We start from the raw sequence: 13,964 nt of genomic DNA on the forward strand, positions 1-13,964 counted from the left end.
AGGTGAAGGACGGCGATGGTGGAGGCCAGAGTTATGATCATTATGGATGTCGATTTCACGAGCTATTAGTGGGGGAGGGGAAGAGGAAAGGTTAGGCAATCCATTTTTCTGCTCTTGAGGTGGAGGGGGAGGATGTGCTGGACTTATTTATCAGGCTGGGTGTGGCTGACCTTGAAGTGAGGAGAGCAAACGGCCGGATGAGGAAGATGAATCAAACGGATGGAAGTCGAAACGGATGGCTCCGGTTCGAGGATGATTTATCCACAGTCATAACTCCAAATTGAACGTTTTCAGACTCTATCTTGTAGTACTCAAAAAGATCTATAACTTTGGTATTCATTCGAATTTCTGAAAATGCCATCTTGATTTCCAACAATTCGTCACAAGAGAAACTATTTGAATTCAGCCCAATCTGCGCAGCTCTGGTCTCGAGGGCAAAAACTCCTAGCTCCATTATCCAAATGGGGACTTCCATAGGTGAAAATCGAAGCTCTCGACGAGACCTACAACTTTGTTATTTTCAAGATTTGCATTTACGGCTGTCTTGAACTTTGAAACTGTGTGAGAAGGTGAGGCTGGTGATGAGGAGTAACGGTGGCCGGCTTCAATTGCCATTATGGCCATTAAAGCGGCGGTTTCCACTTTGAATTGCCTGGAATCGAAAGAGGATAAATGAATGTCAATGCATCTTGATTGAGCACTAACTCGAGCTTTGTTGGCCGGCCATGGCTACCAGGTGGAAGGACGATGTCATTTGGAGGTGGATGGAGACGATCAGGTACATGCACATGCAAAAGAGCAGATTTGAGCTGGCTTTAGCACACATGTGGGTCGTCCTACTAGCAATTCAACATGATGCAAGGTTGATGGCATGATGTTAGTTTGGAGCCACCGGCTAGAGAGGAAAACATTGAGGAAAGGTAGTGCACGTTGGGTTGGATAAAAAAGGACGTGAGAAGAGATTGTCCACGGAGGATTTTTGTATGATAAGGAAAAAATGGAACAAGGATTTATCCAACCTTGAAATTCCTTAACCTATTCTAGTATTTTATAAATACATTTTCATCGCACAAAACAAATTCATTTTAAACTCTAAACAAAATTTTTGGAAAAGCTTTCAAATTTCAGGAAAAATGTTATTTTATTGTTTTAAAATGCTCACATCCCAAAATCAGAATTTTGGGGTGTGACAGCGATGCTGAGAGAGGCAGTCTTCTACCCCCTCAGCGATGGATGTGGTGAGGCTAGACAAAGGCAGGGCTGTCTAGAGCCACACGACAGTGGCCGGAAGCGAAGTCGACGGCGAGGTTGAGGGAGGCAGTCTGTTACCCCCTCAACGTTAGATGTGGTGAGGCTCGACGGAGGCAAGGCCGTTCAGAGCCTCGCTGGTGGATCTCGGTTCTTGCACTTGTCCTGTAATTGCTTTGAAAATAATGTGTTTTGACATAGTTAGTGAAATCCTACAACTTGTGCAGAAGAGACGGCCTGCACGCTGGTGTCTTGCTCACGCTCCTCGGTGTTGTTTCTCTTGCTTTGTCCTTCCAACAAGCCTCTTTGTTCAGATCCCTACGGATGGCGCGCTGTTGGAGCACAAAAAAGTGCCCCGGCCAGAGTGCAGGGAGACCCCTGCTCATCAGAGGAGGCTCAAACTTGGAGATGGCCTGCAGCCTTGAGGAGAGGAAGAGAGAGAGAGAGTTTGTATCGTCTGGAGGGAAAAATCGGGGGGGGGGGGTCCCTTTCCCTTGCCCTTTGAGGGCTTATTTATGGAGAGAAGGGCAGGAGAAATTATCAACCCGCCCCTTAGATATTATGTTACCACCATGTGCATAGAGGGGTATTTTGGGCTTTACATATGACGTGATAACTTAGATACTATGATCATTATAGTAATGCTACAGTACATCATCTAAATATCTCGAGTCTAGGGCATTTCCCCAACATCCGGTATTCAGAACACAAGCCTTGCTATTCTGATACAGGTTATTTCCAAGGATTGGCATCGACTTCCTAATGTCGTCTAGGTATGGATGAAGACAGGAACTGCAGTGGCCTATGTGGAGTTCTTGTTGACCTTCCCAGCATGTTCTGCGATCACATCTACCGATCAGTTTGGTGGTGAGGGCGGTAAAGCAGACAAGCCTGAAGACTTCAATCCAAGGCGCCAAATATCATCAGTGTTTTCTCTCCCTTGGGAGGTATAAAGAGCACAACATGCCGTCAGAGGAAGCTAAACAGACATTCCATTACATGTCGCGGAGATGTTTTCAGAAGCTTATATAGAGAGAAATCTCCTATGTGTTGCATAAGCACAATGTTGCTACTACCATACATCTGTTTGTCCACGCCATCAAGGCCGTTGCACCACATGAAGTCTTCTCATTTTCCCTGACCGACGAGGCTAGGACTTTTCCTTTTCCGCGACCGACGAGGCCAGAATAATTACTTTGTTCGTGATCGACGAGACCGAACACCCTTTTCAAGACTTCATTATGGGATCCACATGACGAAGTTGGACACCTTTTGCTAGAGGCCAACGAGACTCTGGCATTCCATATTTTCTACATTGTGTTTATGCATACTCAGAGGAACTCTTATTTTGGAGATGACGACCATCAGCACAGCATAATCAGAGGTAGTATGTGAAGACGGACGTAATTAACCAGCGAGCCTCGCGAAGCCCCAGGAACCAGAAGACGCAGTTGTCATGATTAGTCGAATGCACGCGTGTGTGCGCGTATGTGGCGTATGAGATGTAATCATGGAAACTTGTACTTTATGAGAATTCAAGAGAATTAATAAAGAATCAGTGTTTAATTTACATTGTTTGTCTCTATTTACTTGTATACGTTGTGTATACTGGCATGCCCGCAATATATTCTATCTAAGCGAAACACCGTCGAGGCTCATTTCCCTCATGCAAAACACTCGGTACTGTGTGCATGGCAAGTCAAGCTACTTTCCGCCACTTTCTGTACTACCTTGTCAATAACTGATGTGTTGTTTGGGAGAGAATCATGTCATCTAAAAAGAATAGTTTGTGAAATTAAAATAGCCAAGTCAAGTCTACTCATGGTTGGCATTTTCAACTTTGGCGATTGACTGTGTGACATGGTTTGTTGGATTTAATCCTAGCACGGGCATCGGGGATTCGAATCACATGGAAGCATGGAGTTCGTATACGGCAAGGGCGTTGTTCGTATGTGTGCAGAACTATGGTTCGTATAGTGTGTACAAGTTTAGTTAAGAGTTAATAAAGTCAGAAATTTCATCCAAAAAAACTTGCGATCTATTTTTGTTCCTTCGTTATTTTCGTTGAGTACCTGGTACTCGGCGTCTTCGTTTTCTCACCGTATAGATCGCATGGTCGAGCACTTCTGGTCGATAGCGTGGTCGAGCACCTCTGGCCCCATCGTGGTCGAGCACGTACTAGTCGAGCATGTACTGGTCGATCGCGTGGTCAAGCACGAACTCGTCATTCGTGTGGTCGTGCGCGTGATCGTGGGTGTATGAATTCAACATCTGGTATCAAAGCCTCGGTAGAGCGCAGAGCCAAGTCCACCGAACAGTCTGGCGTCGTCGTCTTGCAACTCGCCAGAACAGAGGAAGCGCCAACACATGCGGATGTTGATCGTCCCTCAGGGTGAGGCGACGCGGGAGAGCGGCGGTGGGCCGTTCCAGTATCCGTAGCTGACGGTGACAAACTACACGAGTTGGGTGATTCGGGTGCAAGTGATGATGGAGGATCAAGGCGTCTGGGAGGTAGTTAAGCCAGCGGCTGGCACGGTCATCGACGAGAAGGACAAGAAGGCAAAGTCGCACCTCTTCTAAGCACTCCCAGAGGACCTCCTGATGCAGGTGGTGAAGAAGAAAACAATGAAGGAGATCTAGGACTGTCTCAAGACAAGGTTTGTTGGCACAAATCACGTCAAGAACGCACGGCTATAGACGTTGAAGAGCGAATTTGACTTCATGCGTATGCAGGAGGGAGAGACCTTGGATAAGTACGCCGAAAAGATCAACGACATGTCCGTCAGGTATGCAAACCTGGGGGCAACGCTCGATGATGCTACATTGGTCAAGAAACTGTTCGACATCGTGCCAGATCATTTCCTCAGTGTGGTCACCAGGATCAAGCAGTTCTACGACCTCGACACCATGTCGTTCAAGGAAGCCGTGGGGCGGCTGAAGACGTATGAAGAGCGTGTGCGCCCGCGCGCATCCAGTGGCAGCAGCGTTGGCGACGGCCAGCTCCTGCTCACTTAGAACGAGTGGTAGGCACAGCAAAAGAAGGACAGTAGCGATTCCTCATCGAGCAACAAGGGCAAGTTCCACGCTCCTGCAGAGAACATCAACCACAGCCGAGGTGGTCATGGACGTGGCAGAGGCCGTGGCAGAGGTGGATGCAGCGGGGCACCGAGCACTGACGAGGAGAGCGACTCGGGCGGCGGTCGTCACAAAAAGAGCCACATTAAGTGCTACCATTGCTACAAGATGGGGCACTACGCGAATGAATGCAAGGCACCGAAGAAGAAGGAGGAGGAGACACACCTCACACATACCGATGACACCGAGCTGGATTTACTGCTCACAGTGTCAGAGGAGGTATCGGGGCTGCAGCAAAGGTAGGGTGCTGTGTTGCTAAATGAGGGGAAATTGAAACCGCAACTGCGCGACACCACGGAGGGAGGCTGCAGCTCTGAGGTATGGTACATGGACAATGGATACAGTAATCACTTGACCGGTGGCAAAGAGAAGTTCAAAGAGCTGGATGAAGGTGTCACTAGCAAGGTGAAGTTCGGGGATGGCTCCATGGTGCAGATCATGGGCTTAGGGTCTGTTGTGTTCAGCTGCAAGAACGGCAACCAGTGGCTGTTGCAGGAGGTCTACTACATTCCCCGACTTTGCAGCAATATCATCAGCCTTGGACAACTCACTGAAGTTGGACACAAGGTGATCATGGAAGTCGGACATTTATATGTCTATGATAGAAGACCTGCACGTTTGCTGATGAAGGTGAGGCGAACTCCAAATCGCCTCTATAAGATCGAGCTCCATCCAGCGACACCGGTGTGTTTCTTAGCAAGCCTTGAGGACCCGGCGTGGCTCTGGCATGCGAGGCTCGGCCAAGTCAATTTCTCTGCCATGAAGCAACTCGTTGACAAGGAGATGGTGGCAGGAGTGCCGCCGATCACACACCCGAACCAGTTGTGTCAAGGGTGTTTGGTGGCGAAGCAGGCGAGACAACTGTTCCTGGTGACAGCAAATTACAGAGCGAAGGAACCGCTCGAGCTGCTACATGCTAACCTGTGTGGTCAGATTATACCTTCGACTCTCGCCGATAACAGTTATTTCATGTTAATTGTTGATGACTTTACTCAGTGGATGTGGGTGTATATGATCAAGTTGAAGGACCAAACTTACTCCATGTTCAGAAGATTCAAGTTGCAGGCCGAGAACACAAGCGGACGGGCGTGTTAAGATGTTGAGGCCTGATCGCGGTGGGGAATTCCTCTCTGCTGAGTTCACCCAGTTGTGCGAGGAGGCCGAGATTGAGCGGCATCTCACCACGCCGTACACGCCACAGCAAAACGGCGTAGTAGAGTGGAGTAACAGGACAGTGATGGCGATGGCGAGGTCTCTTCTCAAGAGCACCATCACAAAGCTTGCTTGGAGACAAAGCAGAGTGGTGAAGGCGTCAGGTCCGTCCGATGGACAACAAAATAATTAGACCATTTTGCCCTTCGGGGATAATATCTGTGTATTAGTCTTTAGGGGTATATTGGGCTGGTGCAAAGGCTCTGAGAGGAGGACAACCAGAGCACGTCAACACCTCTCCAGGACCTATCTTCATTCTTGATATTTTCTTAAGCTTAGTTAGGATTTCAAGAGAGAGTAGTTAGAGTTCATAGCTCTAAACTTTATCTCAACAAGAGTGGGAGGATGAAGGGCGGATTCCAAGCCATGTATCTATGATTCTTGCTAAGTTCATATTTCTATTCATCGGTTGCTTAGCAAACTTGTGATGTTCTTGATCTCCCTCCTGTTTATCTCTTGTTCTTGAAGTTTTAGTTAATTTTTAACTCTCGCTTGTGACAGTGATTTCAAGTGATTTTGTTGGGTCAAAAGGTTGCTAGGACTTGTGTGACAACATCTAGGGTGATCCCATATAATCTCCCTCACACGAGCAACTTGAAGTCCTTTTTCTAAACATTTTTCTCTCCACTTGTTTGTGGTCAAATCCACAAAACAGAGGTTGAAATCTTCATCTCTTTGAGGAGATCTTTTGAATAAAGACTCACAGTGTTCGTGAGAAGCTGTGGCTAAAATTTCGTTGGATTTGGATCACGTTTAGTTAGATTTCTAGTTTGGATCTTGTGTTATGAGCTGCAGTTTTTCAGTACTGCAACCAGTTCATAACTTCTGGTTCTTATCCTGAACATTTGTGAACAGTGTTTTCAGTAACCAGATCTTTTTTGACCTTCGTGTAGGTCGGTGCACTGGTTGAAGCTACTGTTCATCTGGTCGGAATTTTGCTGCTCGTCAGATTTGTGGAATTACTGTTCATCATGGACGGAGTACTGTTTATTTGGTCGGAGTTACTGTTTATCAGTACTGGTTTGGAGTAATGTTTATCAGTTCTAGTCGAAATTACTGTTCATCCGGTCAGAGTACTGTTCATCAGTACTGGTCGGTAAACTTTTGCTGTTCGGTGTGAGCGCTCTTTCGTGTTGTTTTTGTTGTGCATTGTGCTGCGCTTTGTTGTATTTTGTTCTGATGTCGGGTAGTTAGAATTGAACATAGATCTTATTCTTTTTAGAAGAATTTTTAAGAACTCTTATTTACCTTCTCTTATCGCCGTTCTGATCCTTCAGTTTGAATTGGATAAGTCTTGTTTAAAAAACAGGTCACCGTGGTGGCAAGCAGCCCCACCTACCCCGTTGATGTGGAGTCGTTGGAGAGAGGTGGAAGAGAGATGGAGAAAGGGGAAAGCGACGTTGCTTGTAGAAGAAAGAAGAAGCGAGATGAAAAGTGTCCTCCACTTTACGTGCGACGAAGAGAAATGGAACGCAGGGCCACGCCACCTCGTGCGCCAAACATATGTGAGAAAAAGGCAACAGCCTGGCGGTGAGGGGGTTCCCTCGTCTAACCGGGCTCGTGTCCTAGGACCAAGTCAGCCCAGTCACAGTGTGACGGGTGTCATCATCTTCTTCTTCAGAGAATGAGAATGACAGTAATAAATTTTCAGAGAATAGCGTCGACTCGGCAAGCAGTATAAATTCAGGAACGGTGCTCTGATGGCAGTTCGTGGCCACCGTCTAACCCTCCCCACAGATATTGCTCGATCGGTGTTTGCAGGTCTGCGCCACGCCGCCGGCTTGCTGCGCTTCCGCGCTCTGCTCCATAGCTCGTTCCGCCATTAGACGACGGCTTCGACCGAGTGCCGCCAAGGGTCGCCGGTAAGCGTCATCTCTTATTTTAGCTCCCGTGTTGGTCTCATTCGTCTTGTCGATCAGCTTTTTGACCACGAACTGCAAGCTAGCATGCAGCTTATCGGAAACAGTTTGCATGTACGTATGTACGTGTTAGCTCGAATTAAGTAGAACTTGCTCTCGCGCTAACTTGGGGCATTATGACCTATAGTCAAAAATTGGGTCACACTTGGGAGGAGGGTGCTGTGGATTTTCCCTAACACATTTGTTGACTATTTTCTGAACTTTTTTTTAATCAATGCATGTAATCAAGATCTAAGTTCGGCGAAGCTAGCAAGCCAAGCCATGAAGCTTACTGCAATCAGACAGTTTCTCTTGGTGCTCATGGCGTTCTGTGCACATGCTGTCATCTGTTCCTGCAACGGAAACTACACTGATAGGCTGTCACTACTTGATTTCAAGAAGGCAATCAGTCTTGATCCACGTCAAGCCTTGATGTCGTGGAATGAAAGCAGCCACTTCTGCAGCTGGGAAGGTGTTCTGTGTAGTCTCAAGCACCCAAATCGTATTGCTTCTCTTAATCTCACAAGTCGAGGTTTGGTAGGGCAAATCTCTGATTCACTCGGAAACCTGACATTCCTAAAAGTTCTAAACTTGCCAAGTAATTCATTCACTGGAGAGATCCCTCAATCCCTTGGTCACCTGCATCGCCTCCAAATCCTCAACTTGAGTAATAACACGCTTCAAGGAAGGATACCCAGTCTTGAAAACTGTTCAAAGCTCAAGGAGCTACGGCTAAGGAATAATCAACTAGTTGGACCGATTCCTGCATATTTGCCTCGCCGGCTTCAAACGTTAGCACTTTCTTTTAATAATCTTAGCGGCACCATCCCTACTTCTCTTGCCAATATCACAACGCTTAATATGTTTTCTTGTGCGTCAAATAATATCGAGGGTCACATCCCAAGTCAGTTTGCAACGTTGTCCGAGATGCAATACCTGTACGTGGGTTTAAATAAGTTGTCAGGTCATTTTCCACAGCCTGTCCTAAATCTTTCTAATCTAGTTGAATTTGGCGTTACTGGCAATGGTCTAAGTGGAGAAGTACCATCCAATTTCGGCAACTCTCTACCCAATCTCCAATTGCTCGTATTAGCTGGCAACTTCTTTCATGGGCATATCCCATCTGGATTAACAAATGCTTCCAGGCTGTCCTCTATCGATATATCCAGGAATAAATTCACTGGGGTGGTGCCTAGCTCCATCGGCAAACTTTCTAAGCTATCTTGGTTAAATCTCGGGTTCAATAAACTCCGATCAAGCAACAAGCAAGACTGGAACTTTATGGACAGCTGAAGTATTTCGCGGTAGCTGGGAATTGTCTAGAAGGCCATGTTCCAAATTCACTAGGTAACCTTTCCAATCAACTCCAATATCTATACCTGGCAGAGAATCAGCTGTCAGGAGATTTTCCTTCTGGTATAGCAAACCTTCGCAACCTGTTCATTGTGTCATTGGGTGGGAATCAATTTACTGGTGTGGTTCCAGAATGGCTTGGAACTCTAAAAAATCCGCAAATAGTATCACTACACAACAATTTCTTTACAGGGGTCATTCCATCAACCTTTTCAAATATGACTCAATTGGGACGTCTCTTTCTAGACTCAAACAGATTTGATGGACACATACCCCCAATCCTAGGAAACCTCCAAATGCTTGAAGTACTGAACATTTCCAACAACAATCTTCATGGGAGCATACCAAAGGAGCTCTTCAGAATTCCAACATTAGTACAGATTGACTTATCTTTCAACAACCTAGATGGACCACTTCATCCCGATATTAGCAATGCCAAACAACTCACAAATTTGTCTCTTCCATATAATAATTTATCTGGAGATATTCCAAGCACTTTGGGTGACTGCGAAAGTTTACAAGTAATCGATCTGGGCCATAACACTTTCAGTGGAAGCATCCCCACGTCATTAGGCAAAATAACTAGCCTACAAGTTCTCAATTTGTCTCACAATAACTTGACCGGATCAATACCAGTTTCTCTTGGCAGCCTACAACATCTTGAGCAACTAGATGTGTCATTCAACAACCTAAATGGTGAGGTCCCAACAAAAGGAATTTTTGGGATTGCAACTGCTGTGCGGATTGATGGAAACCAGGGGCTTTGTGGTGGGGCTCTGGAGTTACACTTACTCTCTTGTTCTGTCACGCCTTTGAATTCCAGAAGGCACAAGCATTCCACCGTGCAAAAAGTGGTGATCCCGTTAGCCAGTATTGTGGCACTTGCTATAGTCATATCTGTAATGTTGCTCTGGAGGGGCAAACATAAGAAAAAACCTATATTTCGGCCCTCATTTGGTAGCAACTTTCGGAAAGTTTCTTACCATGATCTTGCTAGAGCAACAGATGGCTTTGCCACATCCAATTTAATTGGTAGAGGAAGATATTCTTCCGTATATCAAGGAAAAATGTTTCGAGACAGAATTGTGGTTGCTATCAAAGTTTTCAGCCTGGAGACAGAGGGAGCACATAAGAGCTTCATCGCAGAATGTAATGCTCTGAGAAATGTGCGGCATCGTAATCTAGTTCCTATCCTAACTGCGTGCTCAAGTATTGATTATAAGGGGAATGATTTCAAAGCCTTAGTCTATGAGTTCATGCCGCGAGGTGACCTGCATGCACTACTGTACTCAGCTCAAGATGATGAGAGCACTTCAACGCCGAGCCGCATTACACTGGGACAAAGGTTAAGCATTGTGGTGGATGTTGCAGATGCATTGGAATACCTCCACCATAACAACCAAGGAACTATTGTTCATTGCGATCTGAAGCCAGGCAACATTCTTCTGGATGACAACATGACGGCACATGTTGGAGACTTTGGTCTTGCAAGGTTCAAAGTTGATTCTACAGCATCATTTTCCAGTGATTCGATCTCAAACTTCTTCAATTGCTATAAAGGGAACAATTGGATATGTTGCCCCAGGTATTCTAATTTTCGTAATGCGTTGTGGTTCCTCTACTAAACATTGGACTAAAACTTTCTTGTATATGTTATCCACAGAATGTGCAGCAGGTGGTGGAGTTTCAAGTGCTGGGGATGTTTACAGCTTTGGGATTTGTCTACTTGAAGTATTTTTGCGGAAGAGGCCAACTGACGATATGTTCAAGGACGGGCTGAACATTGCAAGATTCGTTGAGATGAACTTCCCGGACAGGATATCACAGATTGTAGATCCTGAACTACTAGAAGAGGAGCATGCATTATCGCAACAAACACCAGCTGCCATGAAGGAGAAAAGCTTGGAGTGTTTACTTCCAGTGCTAAACATTGGACTTCGCTGCACTAAGGCGTCCCCGAATGAGCGCATGGACATGCAGGATGTGGCTACAAAGCTGCACGGAATCAAGGAGGCATATCTGAGGGGAAATATAGGTAATATACTAGCTATTTCATTTACAATTTGATATAGCCCGGTTGTAGTTTACATAAGTTATATAACTAAAGTGCTGAGAAATGATGGTAATGCTTGCTCCTCTGCAGACTCCTCCCGTCAGTAGGGCCAGCAAACTGAGGCTAGCAACCTGAAGCTGCAACACAATGGCTGTGTTTTTTTTCTGTTTTCTTTATGTTTGGAGTTTCTAAAAAGATTATGTCTAAAAATACTACATCTGAAAATGCTATGTTTAAAAAAAGGCTATGTCTGGAAAAATGTTATGTCTGAAAATGTTGTATTTAAAAAGACTACGTTTAAAAAAGCTATGTCTAAAATGTTTATGTCTGAAAAGGTTACAAGTGATTCAATCGGATGAGCAGTACAAGCAGTTAATTTTATTAGTAAAGTTGGACATCTACTATTAACACAAAGTTCATCGTAATATTACAACCAACACATACGATGACATATACGGTACACTTCCCTACTAATCTAGCCATGTATCACCTCTAAACCTAACATACCTTAAAGAATGTAAACAACCCAATTACAACCGCTAGTCTATTGAGTGCATTGGGGGATACTTTCCCTTCCTCGCAGCATCTAGTCTCGTTTCACGCACCCGACGTGCCCTCTTGCACTTCCTCAGACCCTTCATATGGTGGCGGATACTTGTCACGATTATTTCTTTACAACATCAAAGCCTCCTCCATACATACTTTTTTCTCCCTAATAATTTAGCTCAAAACATCCCACGATGGAGATGGCACACCATACCTACTTCTCATTTCATTCTTAATCTTTTGAATTATACTGTTCTTGTCTAAGGGTGTGAGTCAGTAGATATGTTCCAACAGTTCACTACGACAAATGAAGCTCTTCCAATTGCATCTCTGTGTCTTCTACTACATAGTATGTACAAGTTAGAATTTTAAAAATTGACACCAAAGCTACCACAATTCGCATACTCACCCAATCATTGCTGATAGTGTTACTACAAAAGTATCCATGACTGAGCTCATATGGCACTACACCCTCCTGAGGTGGGACCCCACACTGACACTTTATTAGTAGGTTAACGTCGTATGACATCTTCTCCTCATATGACTTGTATTTTGCATGTTCCTCCTCCTTAGCCAATATGGCTTCATACCATATATGAATTGTTCAAAGTTGCACGAAGCCTGTCCATCCTGCACATATGTTGAAATTAGCATATCAAGATTATAATATCGTTAGTTCGAGTGACAAGGAGCAGACACTGAAGCTTGGCACGGACACCACAATGTCACAAGGGGTTCCTTTGGTGCCTAGCACTAGCTTCCTCCTCTTCCTCAGTCATTTTTGGTGGGTTCAATGGAGGAGGCACCCAATGCTTAAATAGATGATACGAACTATACTACGATGATCTCAATATAGGAATAAACAGATTCTTAGATCATACTTCTCCGAACCATCAATTCACTGAAAGAATAAGCATTTCATATTCTCCTGTCAAATTATGAAAAAAAATCAACAATCATATAGTAGCATGATTACTATCAATCGGTTACTATGCACTTACATGAGAATTCGCACTAGTATAGTAAGCACAAGCAGCCGTGAAAGGATGTCTCGCTTGTTTCACCTCGGTAGGCACTCCGTATTCACACTTAAGAACAGGAAGGCATCACACTTTTTTGTTCTTCCTCCGAGGGACTCTCGAGTTAATTGAAATCTCAACGCTGCTATTTGAGTTGCATTTGCAGAGGAAGAGGGAAAGTGGCTTGTGCGCATCGGAGCGGTTGCTCAACGTGGGATCTCGCGTCCAGCTTCCGAAGCTAGGCCACACGCCATAGTGCCGGATATCAACGCGGGATTTCTGCTCGCCGGTCTTAAAAATAGAGCTCTTTTACGGTGGTCCATACTACCTGTAGGCAGGAGGTAGTATAAATTTACATGATATAAGTAACATGCTATTTCTTTTTTCCCAAAAATACCTTTATACTACATATACTTATCTCATATACTACTCATACTACCTCTAAATAATAAGTAGTATTCTAACCGATCTAGACTATCCGATTAAAAAAATAGATAGCTCAAGTTCCTCCAAGATTATGTAAAAAATTTCTAAAAATAACCATGGGGAAGCGAGATTTTTCTTGATGGTGATGAGATCGGACGGTGGGGAAGCGGGAAGCGGTGGTGCGAGCTCGATGTGGTCGCGGTGTGGCTACAACGGCGAAAAAGTGACGAGAGAGGGAGAGATGGGACGGGACGAGTAGAGTTCCCAGCCATGGCAGCGTCGAGCTCCGAAGTCGTCGTCGACAGCGGGTTCTCACTTCTCAGGTCAAAGGCTGCGACCTGGACGGCTGGACGGCAGGTTCCTTGCACGCACGCGCTACTTGTGGTGCTCACTTCGGCGCTGATGCGACAGGACAGCGAGAGACCAGGAGAGGGGAGACAGGAAGGTATGGACGAGCGTGAGGACGCGGGCGACGGGAGGTTCACGAAGGGGCGATGCGGGCCCCGCGTGTCGGCGAGCTGGTGTGGTCGGAAGAGAAATTTTATGTCCCTCCCTTTTTTGGTAGTAATTTTTCCAAAGTTTCATATAACGATGTTGCTACAGCGACTGATGGATTCTCGGCATCCAATTTAATTGGCAGAGGAAGATACGGTTATGTGTACAGAGGTGAGTTGAAACAGATGGAAATGTGGTTGCTGTCAAAGTTTTCAGCCTAGAGACTAGAGGGGCACCATAGAGCTTCATTGCAGAATGCAATACTTTGAGAAATGTGAGGCACCGCAATGCAAAACTCTTCAAATTTGAACCACATTACATTGGCTCAAAGGTTAAGCATTATGGTTGATGTATCAGATGTATCGGAATACCTGCACCATAGCAACTAAGGTCTTGTTTCAGCTGTAGATTCTGAAAAATAGTTTTTGGATTCTGGATTGTGGAAAGCTAGGGGTCCAAAAGCTAAGGGCTTTTTGGTAATTTGGATTCTGGATTGATTGGATTGCTGTTTGTACATGTTAAAAGTCTGTAATACCCTCAACTATTTTGGGTGCACTATTTACTATTTTGTAGCACGTT

At 45.2% G+C, this 13,964-nt stretch overlaps 1 pseudogene; it reads left to right on the forward strand.

The window, feature by feature from the left end:
* Positions 1 to 6,983: 6,983 nt before the first annotated feature.
* LOC133887223 (receptor kinase-like protein Xa21) lies at positions 6,984 to 11,127 on the forward strand (annotated as a pseudogene).
* The last annotated feature ends 2,837 nt before the right edge of the window (positions 11,128 to 13,964 follow it).

The sequence above is a fragment of the Phragmites australis genome, chromosome 12 (assembly GCF_958298935.1).
Source record: "Phragmites australis chromosome 12, lpPhrAust1.1, whole genome shotgun sequence".
Taxonomy (NCBI): domain Eukaryota; kingdom Viridiplantae; phylum Streptophyta; class Magnoliopsida; order Poales; family Poaceae; genus Phragmites; species Phragmites australis.